The sequence below is a fragment of the Calypte anna genome, chromosome 3, assembly GCF_003957555.1.
Source record: "Calypte anna isolate BGI_N300 chromosome 3, bCalAnn1_v1.p, whole genome shotgun sequence".
NCBI classification, from domain to species: Eukaryota; Metazoa; Chordata; class Aves; order Apodiformes; family Trochilidae; genus Calypte; species Calypte anna.
In genome coordinates, this window is record NC_044246.1 from 82,386,156 (window position 1) to 82,398,671 (window position 12,516).

Here is a 12,516-nt window from a genome sequence, read left to right on the forward strand (position 1 = left end):
GTGCTTAGAAACCTGATGAGAGTGGGAAGAAGGAGAAAATACTAAGAAAAAAGAGATGCCTGTCAGCAGGATCTTCACCAATGGGAAGAACTGGTTGTACGGAAAGCAAGGCAGGAATTGTGTGGAAGGAGACCAGGATTGTGAGACACTGCAAGGCAGAGAGAGTTAGAAAACAGGGAGTCAAACATGCCAAAGGTCAATATGGAGAGAAGAAAGGGAGGATGAAGACACTGAAACAGGGGAAACAACCCAAGTCTGAATGTTGGAATGGGATGGCCAGGGGACTGGAGTGATGAAGAGCAAGGCTGGCAGGAAGACTGGAACTGAATGGATAAGAAAACAGAAACCTGAAGAGTGGAGACTGGAAGTCACTGACAAGAAGAAATTGGAAGGCTGAGCAAGGGATACATGGAACTGAGCAGGGGCAGTTTTGGAAGAGTCAAGACAGAAGAGGTTCAGAACAGGAGTTTTGTTTAGAGGCACCTGTGCCCTCTTGAATACTCTTCCATCCTGAGCCTGGACTCGAGGTACTTTTTCTGAGTTTCTTTGTCCCTCTGTTGCTAGCAAACATATAGCAAATTATGTTCTGTGCTCCCTACACTTGCAGTTGACTGGAGGGTGAATATGTTACTGGATTAGTTCAAGCATTCAGAGGAGGTGAAGTCCCAACCCTCTCAGTGGTGTATGTTGTTAAGACTATGGTACTACCTGGCAGAACACAGAGTTTAAGAAACCACAGGAAACTTCAAAGGTACTGCAAGCTTGAGTGTTGAGAAATGTCAGTGTGTATGTGTGCTGTAGAAAAGTGGTCCAGCCCCTGTTTGTGGTGTGCTGGCTTGTTCCTGCAACACGCTCCCTCATAAGGGGCAGAAGAGCTGGAGAACAGAGCACCAGCCAAATCTGTCAGGGTTGGCAGGGCTGGTTAAGCAAATCTGGGGACCATAGCAGCAGATTAGCCAGAAGGCATTTTAAAGGCAAAAGAGAGGCTGAAAGACTTCTCCACTAATGTTGGATGTAGGCTGATGTGGCACTAGGACTTCATCCAAGCAACCAAAAAAGGAGGAGGAGGGGTCTGCTGAGGGATTTAATGGGGCAAGATGCTGAGAGACAAACCTTATAAATGGGTAGATTAGTGTGTGCGTTTGCTTTGCTGTAAATGGTCCAGAAAAGTGCAGTCAGTTTTTTTGTTTTTTTAAATCTACTTTTCACTTTTAAAGCCTGCACACTTCTACCTTCGTAGATAAATGGATAAAGGTAAACTCCTTGTCTCATAAAAAGTTCATCAGGTGAATGATGTAGTTCTTTCAAAATATCATCAGTCTTCCTGGTCCAAGTGGTATTCACAGCAGGTTCTCAGCCAGTGGAAGTCAAAATGCCAGCTCCGTTTGAATAGCATAGAGGCAAGTCATGTATAATTGAATCTCTTATTTTTATTGTTGAAGCACTGATTTTATCCAGAATGCCAATAAGCTACACTTGCTGATCTTAGGGGAAGACATGTGTGATTGTCTAAGAAAGCTTTAAAGACCTTAAGTTCATCTGTTCATATCCAGAAAGACCCACCAGATCATCTGATCAGATCTTATGTCTGTAAAAGGCTCTTTCCTGTCTGCTTGTTACTCTGGGGCTGAGGCAAGCAGCTCAACTGAGGGCTGTGTTTAAGCAAGATCGACAAGAAAAGCACCAGCCTTGCTCTGGGGGACACACTGGAAGACCAAAGTCCAGCACTTCCCTTGGCTCTTTGTTCCAGAGGTTTATTGCTTTCTGTGCTAAACAAAAATTGTTCCTTGCTCAAATTGTGAGCACATTTGGCTTCATCTTTCAGACACTGGTTTTTGGTTCTGATAAAATCAGCAATCTTTTAGTGCTTCTTATTTTTTCATGGAAGAATTTTTCTTTGCTGACACAAGCTAACAAATAACTTTTCAGTCTCCTTTTATGACTAAGCTTCTTAAAGATCTTCTCAAAACCTTTGTCTCTCATGTTTCAGTACTTTTCTGACTCGTTTGGACAGCTTCTAATTTTTCTGTTTTACCTGATCTGCCAAAGCCCATATATACCCTATGGCACTGATGTCTGCATTCAGCTGCTTGCTGCCCCTACATTCTAAATCCGCTGCAGAGTCGCGTTCATAAAACACAGTTCCTCATTTACTGTATACAAACTACATTCCTTGTCCCTGAAACAGCTTCTCATTTGGCCTTGGTAAATCACATGTGGGTCTGTGTTGTTTCTGTAAGCTCCTGATTGTTCCTTTATGCTTCTCCAAACTTCATTTACTGCTTCATCCTTCTTCATGTCCTGCACCCGTTTTGTCTCCACCAGAAGCAGCTGTTGGGACACAGACACTGTTCAGGGAAGAATTCAAGATTTGTTGGCCTGGATGTACAAAGGTGCTAGTAGGAAAGCAGCTCTAAATCCCATTCAGTTTGAAGGGGATACCTGTGTCTGCATTTACAGTAAAGAATTGTGTTCTAAAGTAACAAAAAGCATGGATTGGTGCTTCACCATTCATAGGCTTAGCAGTGAGTCTGCATAAGGGGCAGGTTCCTGATTCTCCTTGTGCCTTAACCCCAGGAATCCACACACTGGTACAATTTGAGTAGAAAGGGTGGAGTGAGGGAAAAAATCCTACAGATTACCCCCTAGTCTGGGAGCTGAGGTGCTTTCTGGGGAGACGTAGGTCCACGTTTCCTTCAGCTGGGAAAACAGATCTGATATGGGGCCTTGGGCTCCTGCACAACTGAGCATAATGAGAGGTTACTTTATAAAGAGGAAAGTCCCTTAAATTGCACTCAAAAGTGCTTCTGGGTGCTTTGCCACTCCCTCTTCTTGCTGGAGACCCCTCTTACTCCCTTGCATCCTGACTGCTACAAAGTATTGCACCTTGGGTCTGGGGAAGCTCTCCTGTGCCTCTGACTGGAATGAGTGTTGGTTCAAACTGGATAGACTCTTGACACTGTATTTCATTCTAGAGTGAAAATTATGTTTCAACATTTTAAATAATATTTTTTCAGCTTTTTCTACACAGTTGGAACTTCATCTCTTTACTTTTCTCTTTTCAGGACAACTGAGTAATGGTCCATGACTGTGGTCCCCAGTAATCCCTGTTTTCCTTCTTTTTTTTATTCAAGCTTTTTTAACTGGTGAGGGGACAATGCAGCAAAAGAAACCTGAGACCTTTAAAGTTTTAAACGTTGAAATGGCAAGTTCAGTGTCTTATTTTCACAGATTTTCTTGTTTATGGTTTCCATAAAGAATTTCATGGCAGGGCTGTGCTCAGGCATCGCTTGCAGCAGCTCCAACTGGGGTGAGTTTTATTTAAACCCTTGAGATAAAGCTTCCTGGAAGAGTCTTATCATACCCTTCAGTATTGTCTTAAAATTTCAACTTGTGTTGGGCAAGATTGGTTCATGAAGCAGTCAGACCTTTGCAGATAAAGGACCAAATCTATTTGTCTCTCGCAGACTGATTCAGTGTTGCTTGAATTTGAATTGTATTGCAAAACTTTTCCAATGTGAATGAAAACACATGAAATGGGAAGCAAAATGTGAAGGATCAGAATATAGCACAGAATCCTTCAAGTCACTTGTAAATGCAAGGATAATTCCCTCCCTTCCTTTCCTCTTCTCCTTTCTTTTTCTCTTCCTTTCATTGTCTTTTTAAAATCTGTCTCCCCTTCTGTCCTGGTTTCATCCAGGATAGAATAAATTTTTTTTTTTCTTTTTTTTTTTTTTTTTTTTTTTTTCTTTTCTTTTCTTTTCTTTTCTTTTCTTTTCTTTTCTTTTTTTTTTTTTTTTCCCCTTTCCTCTTCCCTTCTCTCTTTCTTCCTTTCTTTCCTTCCTCTGCTTCTCCCTCCCATATTCCTTTCAAAACCTATTGCCTCTGAGGAAAAGAAGGCAGTTTTTAAAATTAAAATTGGCATAGGGAAAAGTACAGTGTCCTACCACCTCTCATCCTCAGTTCTGAGGATTCCAGGGTTGTCAAAAAGTAGCTTTTGAAAGCACAGAATTAGCTCAGAAGTTTGAGTCAACCCTTACAGATACCAGGTCAGGTCATGATGACTAAAACTCCATAACAATCATCTCAAAGTAATAATCAAAGTCTAACTCTTTGCTTTGAAAACCCTGGCCAGGCTCCTGGGCTGTGTTTTGGGACCTGCCTGTGGCTGGCTGCTGACAGAGCTGGGGGGGCAGGCAGAGGATGCAGGACACAACCAGCAGGAACCTGGCAGCATCTGCTCTGCTCCCCTGGCATCTCAAACACCTCCTGGCTGCTGTTTGCTTTTGGGCCAGTGATGGACTTCACTCAAAAAATAAAAGAAGGGGCTTGTATTAGAGTTGGCATTAATACAAGGGGAAGCACTGAAGAAAGCCCTCAAGCTTGAGGCTGCCGAGCTCCCAGAGCTCAGAAGGAGGCAAACCTAATTGTTAATAACATTTGAGTCCAAAGTAGTTCCTGATAACAGTGAAGATGGTGGGAGGTTGTGATGAGTCTCAATGTTTGGGAGGACCCTGGCTGGAGAGAGAGGAGTAAAGTAAGACCAGCAGCAGTCTGCTGCTCAACACATTTTGTTTCTGGTGTCAAGGCCATGTCTACCAGTATCTGACCATCTGGGGGGGTGTAATCCCACACAGGTGGCTTGAAAATCCCCTTTGCCTAGAAAACAAGATGAACTGGCACTAGCTCGCACCCAGTGGTCCCCCCCATGCTGCTCTTTTGAGCTTTGCAGGCCATGGCAATAGAGAAGGCATCCTTCCTACTCAGACTCTTCATCCCATGCTGAGGATGAGCCTGGGAAAGCCACAGGTTTCTGTGCACCACTGCCTGGGATCATGGTGTCACCTCTTCACCCTAGGAGTTCCTGTCACCAGTTCAGAGCATCACTGGCAGGGTCTATTACCTGTCTCTGCCAAACAGCACCTTTCTTGGTACTGCAGTGGGACACAATGCTGCCCTGCACACCTTGCTAAGAAGTGCTGGGGGCAGGTCTCACCTTCACGAGATGAGCTCTGTTTTTTGTGTGTGCCAGGCATGCCTTCTGCTTTGACTTTCTCTTTCTGAGGGGTAGGTAGGCTCACAGAGCTTTGGGCATGGGCAGCCAAAGGGAACTGATGCCTTCTGGGGAGATGGCTGTGCCCCATGTCACCACTTCACACATCCCACTGTCCCCCTGGGTGTGTTTCCCCAGAGGAACCTCCCTGCACAGAAGCTGCACACAGGATTGGACGTGTCCTGTTGCTCAGATCATCACCTTGTGCTCCTGGTGACCCCATCCTGCAACTCGGAATGCAGAAGCCATCAGCCCTGTAGAGCTGGTGGCTGCAGAGGATGGGGAGGTTGAGTTCATGAAAGCTTCCTACTGCCTTTCATAGTCAGCTCACAGGAATTAAATGCACTTTAGAGGATGGCAGCTGTGTTGGAGCAGCACAGACTTAAGAGCTACATGGTTTAAATTCTGGTATGATAAACACTTGTCAATTAGCTGGCATGAATCAATAAATGTCATCTTAATAACAACAGACTGCCATCAGACATGAACTTTATCCACGAGACTTTCACCTTGGACTTACAAAAAAAAACCTTGTGAAATCAGCAGTTGGGCTGGTTATGTTTCTTGTGAAACATGGCTCTGAAATTCTTGGCTTACCTCTCTCTGCATATCAAGGCAATTAATTTTTTTGCATTTCAGAGTGGGTCAGTCCACATATACATAGCAACAAAAATGATGCCAATAGAGTCACATGGCAGGAAATACAATGTTAACTTGATGCTGGATGTGCTTTTTATGCTTAACAAGAGAAAATCAGGAAACAAGGAGAGTGTTGGATTTAATTTTGAATTCCCTGGCCCCTTACTGTTTGTTGTCCTGAAGATAACACCATCTAAACATACAGGGTCTTAAAAATTTAATTTCCTTTTTCTATTTCCTTGTTCCTATTGCCCAGGCTTTCAGTCTTCTATTGTGACTTCCTCTGAAGCAGAGACGTTTTAGAATTCTGAGTGTGTTTTCTGATTCACACTGCATTTAAATTCCTCTTGTTACTTTCCACTTTTCTACCGAGCATCTCCTCTCCACTTTCCAGCACACAGACTCAGCCTGTGATGCCAGAGGGAAGGCACAGAAAGGAGAATTTGTTGGTACTGCCAGACCTTTTGTATTTTTCTTTTCACTCTTCTCTGTAGGCCATTGAATATGGCTGCTGCCCAACAGGACACATCAGCAGACCTTCCATAGGGCGTGTTTGATCTTGGCAAGAGCAAGAAATCCTCTTTCTAGAGGCCAAAAATAAACCCCACCTTGTCATTACACCTTGAGGCCAATAGGCACAAGCATAGATGCTTTCCTGTGATTTGACTGAGCTCAGCAGTATCCAGCTGCTGCCACCTCAGTGGGACCTCAGACAGGATTTTGGCCACATTTGTGCCCTTGCTGCCCTTGCTATGCAGAGGCTCCCCATCCCCCGTGTGCCTAGGAGCCCGTTTCCCATCTCACAGTGGATTCTCTACAAAGAAAGACCAGGAAATTCAGAAGGATTCTGGCAAGGGACTAAAGGTCCAAAAGGACTTGGTTGGCTCAGCCAGGACTCTTTGAAGTTTTGGTGTTTACCCTTGCTTGATTAAAATACAGGGTTCACAGACAGAAAATTGTCTGCTGCCCTCACACCTTTGTCTCATAGTCTGAGATTTTTTGTGCTGATTTCTTCAGTGATTTAAACCTACACAATGTGTCCCATCATTAGAAGTTTGATATGAGGCATTCTTTTTATCAATGCCCAAAGGGCATCACCTACTCCTCCAGGGTGGCCTGGCAAGCAGCACTCTGCAGAGAAGGAAATACAGCCACATTTTCATAAGAGAGGGTCTTTTGTTAATTCTGGCTGGGCACACTACTTGCCATTAAAGTCTAAAACAAATTAAAGTAAATTACTTGATACATGTGGAAATTATTTTCTAATAATGGATAGATACTCTTGTTTATTATTTATGCGCATACAGTTCGAGTAGCAATTAACATCTTAATGAAATCTTCAGAGAGAATAAATTTTTAAATGAAAATGCAATTGTGAATATGATTTGCTGCTCCTAGCAAGCCAAGCATAATTAGATCCAGTTTAATAACATGCAAAACTATTAATGTGTGAAGAATGTACTCTGAAAACATTGCTGTGATGACACAAGATCATCAGAAGCTGAACTTAATTTTGCCAAGGTCCAGCACCACAGATAAGGCTGAAATGCTGCTGCAGTTGCATCAAGCTGATCCCACTGGTGAGACATTCAGCCAGCTGTATGTTTGCAGAAAGCCTGTGCACTGGTGAATCTTTATTTGCCTTTCCTTGCCAGAGGATTTTACCCCTTGAGCAAGGGATGAAACCTCTTTCAAGTTCAGATTTCAGGAAACCTAAAACACAATGAAAAAAATTAAGGTCTTGTTTGGTTTGGGGATTTGGCCATATTATATCCACTGGTGACACCAACTGATGGGGTTTTGTCAGCTTTGTCCTCAAGTGCACACAGGGAAAGCTGCTATTTGCACTAGTGGAGATTAGCTGGCCCCCAAACAGGAATAAATTGCACAGATGCAAACCACAGCTTTCTGCACGTTGCTGACTCGTATCAAGGCTTTCCCCAGTGTCAATATCTTGGCTCTGCCAGGGGAGCATTTCTCCAGGGCAACTAAAGGCTAGCAGCTAGCAGGTATTTGGATGCAACTGATCCCACCTAAAGCAGAGCATTGGAGAGGATAGGCAGGCTGTGAAATGTGCTGTGGGGAGGCTTGGTACACACTCAGGCCCATCACCTTCCCTCCCAGAGTACGCAGAAGGTTCTGTAAGGCTTCTGATCAGCTTGTGCCCAAGATCTGAGTTTATAGAAAAGCTTTAGTGATTTTTTCCAGGTTTTTTGTTTTGGTTTATTTAGTTTTTTTTTCTTTTTTTGATTGGTTGGTTGCTTTTTGTTTGTTTGTTTGTTTTTGTTGTTTGTTTGTTTTTTTAATATGAACATATTTACCTGTACTGCTCAAACATATACTGGGCAGACCAGGAAAGGACTGAGGTGGGGCCCTTCTCTGGATGCCTGAAGAGCTTAAAGGTCATTAGAAGCACTTAAGCAGGCTTTGGCCAAGGTTAAATCTGGGCTTTTTCTTTCTGAGATCCATCTTGCCATGGCCTCACAATTATTTATACATCAGGATTCACATTTTCCAGTATGGCTGTTTCTAGCCATTTCCCCCCACTTAATTAAGCCCAGAAATGCTTTTTTAACATTCAGGGGATGACAGAAAGACCCAATATTCTTTAGCACTTATGTCCACAGGAAATGGTGCATACAGCATCAAAGCTGTGTACACACATTAAATAACTCATCCTGGTAATAACCACTGGAGGTGGGGATGGAGAGGCATTAGCTGCACAGCTAATCCCCAGTCGTGCAGCAAGTCAGTGGTGGAGTCAGGGTTAAGCTTGGTGAGGGCTCAGTGCTGAGCTTTATCCTCCTTCTATTAGCTCACACATCCTCTACAGTGGATGTACGTGGCAGCTCATATGTTTTTTGGAACTTTTCCCACTCCAAGATGTTCTCCTGTGGGAAGCAGCGATGAGTCCACATCAACCAAATGCACCTTAAAAATAAACTGGCGATTCCTGGCTGGAGTGACTGGTGCTGTGGAGGAGAGGCAATGCTACACAGGTGCTGCTGGAATTGCTGGTGGTGACAACACCCACCAATGTCACCAAGCAGTGGGCAGGGGCACCCGGGTGCAGGAGCATCAGGGAAGGCAGTGCCAAGGATGGGTGGGTGCTGGGCAGTAGAGAAAAACTCAAAACAAGATGAGCATGTGTCCTGGTTTGGGCCAGGATAAAGGTGATTTTCGGTCTTGTACCTTTGCTTTCAGCTAAGTCTCTTGTAAGTAGTTGCACTTGCTGAAAGTAACAGCAAGTTTCTCAGACAGTGTCTGCTTCTAGGACTGTAACACTTGATGTTTATAGTTACTGCTAGAGACTGGTGTGCAGAGCCAAGGACACTGCTCAGCTCTGAGGAACATTTTACCCTACAGAAGGAATAAAGAGATCCCACCTGCAGCCCTTCTTTGGGGAAGAAGAGACAAGATAGATGCCAGAATTGACCAAACAGAGTATTCCATCCCATATATGTCATACTCAGTATAAATTTGAGGGATCACAAGGGTCAAGTCAGCTTCCAGTTTCCTGCCCTTCCTGCCTTTCCTGCTTCCCTTTCTTTGCCCGTTCCCTGTTTTGCTTCAGCATCCTGGAAGGATCCCGTCTGTTCGTCTGCCTGTGGTCCTGATCCGTGCCAGCCCATATCTGTGTGTTCCTGCCTCCAGTTCCCGACTGCTGCCGACTCCAGGAGTCCAGCCTGGACTTTCCCAGGGCTGCCCTACAGCCTCGGTGGTGACGTGAGAGTTACTGGGGAAGAAGAGGGGAGGGGAAGGAATGTGGGATCAATTTTCCTGTATATTTGTATATTTGTATATATTTAGTAATTTTTCCTACTTATCATTACTGTTTCATTAAAGTTGTGTAGTTTAGTTTCCAACCCATAAGTCTCTCTCCCTTCTTTATCAGGGAGGAGAGAGAGATTAATAGAGAGCATCTGTTACTTGGTTTAATTGTGGGGCCAGTGTTAAACCATGACAGCATGGCAGCCATGCCAGGGGCTTTTCTGCTCTGCTGTGCAGATGACTAAAGAGTACAGCCCTACCTTGGTCACCCTCCTACTCCTTGTCATGATCAAATTCAATCACCTGTCACCAAAACTGGCATAAAACCCAACCTGTTTGAAAGGGGTGTCCCTTTCCAAACACAGAGGTTTTGAGACTTCTTGGGGCTCCTTTCCCCCCCTCCTTCAGCCTTAAACCAAAATGAGCAAAGGTAGCACTGGAAAACCTAATTTCTCTGCAGGTATCCCATAGCTTTATGCATCCCCTCGCATGATATAATGCATGGTTCAGTTCTGTGTCACGTGTTGACTTTTGTTTGTCTCTTCTCCTGAGAGGTGAGGTGTACAACACCTCTGAAAAAGCCCATCTGCAGAAGACAGCTTTCCAAGGCTGGTAGAGATGGTATCCAATGCTATGGGAAAGATCCAGCTCAGATGCAATAATAATTTGATGTTTCACTGGCTGGGGATGGTAACTCTTACTATTCTGTTGGCAATTTGCAGGGATATGGCTCTCAACATTGTAAGTTTCTGACAGACACATCTATTTTTCTAAGAAGTCTTTGGACTTCAGAAGTCATAAATGTGTTGCTGTTTTATTTTCATCTAGGCTGTAGTAATCTTTCTGCTCAGTACAAGTTTACTTGTGAAGCTTATATTGCCCCTTTGGGATGTTGGCACTGAGTCCACATGTTCTTTAACAAACTACTTTATCTTCAAAGAAAACACCCTAAAATTCCTGTATCTATTCAAGAGCTTCACACAGGAGCATACAGGAGTTTCAGGGGAGACCTAGATAACAGGGACCATTTTCTATCCAGATATGTTTGGACATTCCTTTATGGAGTATGTGGATATATATTCCATTTTCAAATAGATACACCCTCCTCCTGTGACATGAGTCAAGACAAGAAAGCCCACACAGTTGTTTTGGTTACTTAGGAACTTCCATGCCTGATTAATCAGTTTCTCTCCTCTGCTTCTAGGAACCGAATTGAACTTGTCATTTTATTCCTTTGAAATGTATTCATAGATTTTAAAAATTCTGGCATTTCTATTGTTTATTTTCTACACTACAGTTGCCAAACTTACCTCCCTTGGGCTAATATAGATCGGCTCTGATATTAACTAAGATCATCCTGTACATTTTCTGGTCCTTGCCCCTGGGGAATGGAGCATCTTTTGCCCTTTTGGTGCAGTTTGGCAGGTGCTGAACCCATTCCTACACCATGGGGTCTTCTCTATCAGCAGTGCACCTTCTTCTTTTGCTCCCACCATATCTTTTCCCTCCAGCATCCTCCAATTACAGTATTTCTTCTATTACCATTAAATTTAATATAATCCATCAAGTAGTCCCAGAGGGAATATCTTTCACTTTGGATTTATCTGCTAATAGACACATGGTAGCAGATGATCTCTCTCTCCCTTTTCTGGGAGATTATTAATTACTAATGCAATTTTATCACAGAAACCTGACAGTCTCCAAATACAGTCTCGTATCTTCCTGTTTCATTTGAATTTGTCCAGTGTAAATTACTGCTTGACAGTCCTGGCTTCTATAGGCGCTCATTGCATTCCAGCATAATTCATGAAAAATAGAAATAAATTACTTTACGGGGTGTCTTTCTTCTTCCTTAGCTCCCCATCCATTGTTTGATTCTATTCTCATTGGCGCATTTATACATTCATTTTTCACGGGTTTATAAACATTGTAGTGGGGGCCTTGGATCAAATTCTTAGCTATAGGCACAGGGCTCCCATCTAGATAAATAGCTCCTTAGGTTTAAGGCCAGAAAGAAACATTAGATCATCTGTTCTTACTTCCTGTATATCACAGGCCATTGCATTTCACACAATTACCCATGTATTGAACCTAATAGCTTCTTTGGCTAAAGTGTATCTTGTAGAAAAGCATCCAGCCATGCTTTGAAACTCTCCAGAGATAAGAATCCACTGCCTCCTTTGAGGATTTGTTCCAGCGGTTAATTACCCCCACTCTTAAAAATACATGACTTATTTCCAATTTTAATTTGTCTGGTTTCAGCTTTCAGCCACTTTCAGCTCTTGCTGTGCATTTTTCTGCTGGTTAAAGAGCCTCTTAGTAGCTGGTATTTCCTCCTGTGAAAATGCTTCGCATGCTACAACAGGATCATCTTTCAGTCTTTGATCAAAAAACAAATGTTACACAAAAATGGATTCTCAAGCCATTGAATAATTTCTCTGGCTTTTTTGGCACCTCTTCCAATTTTTCCTCAGAAGTAGTGACATTCATGTGTATTTCTTGTGATGTGCAGAAAGAAGCCCTGCAGCCTTCTCCTTGGTCCATTTAGGATATGGTCCAGGTGTCATCAAGAGATGGCCATGCATAAATGGAACACTTTGGTCTAGTCCTTGGAGAGGATGAGCTTTCTCAATCAGTTCAGCACAGCCTGAAAACTACTTGCCCTTCCCAGGACAAGAAGGCTTCAGTGAGTACCATAGGCTTTATTCATAGAATCATAGAATTGGCTGGGTTGGAAGGGACCTCAGAGATCATCAAGTCCAACCCTTGATCCACTACTGCTGCAGTTACCAGACCATGGCACTGAGTGCCACATCCAGTCTCTTTTTAAATATCTCCAGACACGGAGAATCCACTACTTCCCTGGGCAGCCCATTCCAGTAGAAAGAAATTCTTTCTAATATCCAACCTAAACCTGCCCCGGCACAACTTAAGACCATGCCCTCTTGTCTTGCTGAGAGTTGCCTGGGAAAAGAGACCAACTCCCACCTGGCTACACCCTCCTTTCAGGGAGTTGTAGAGAGTGATGAGGTCTCCTCTGAGCCTCCTCTTCT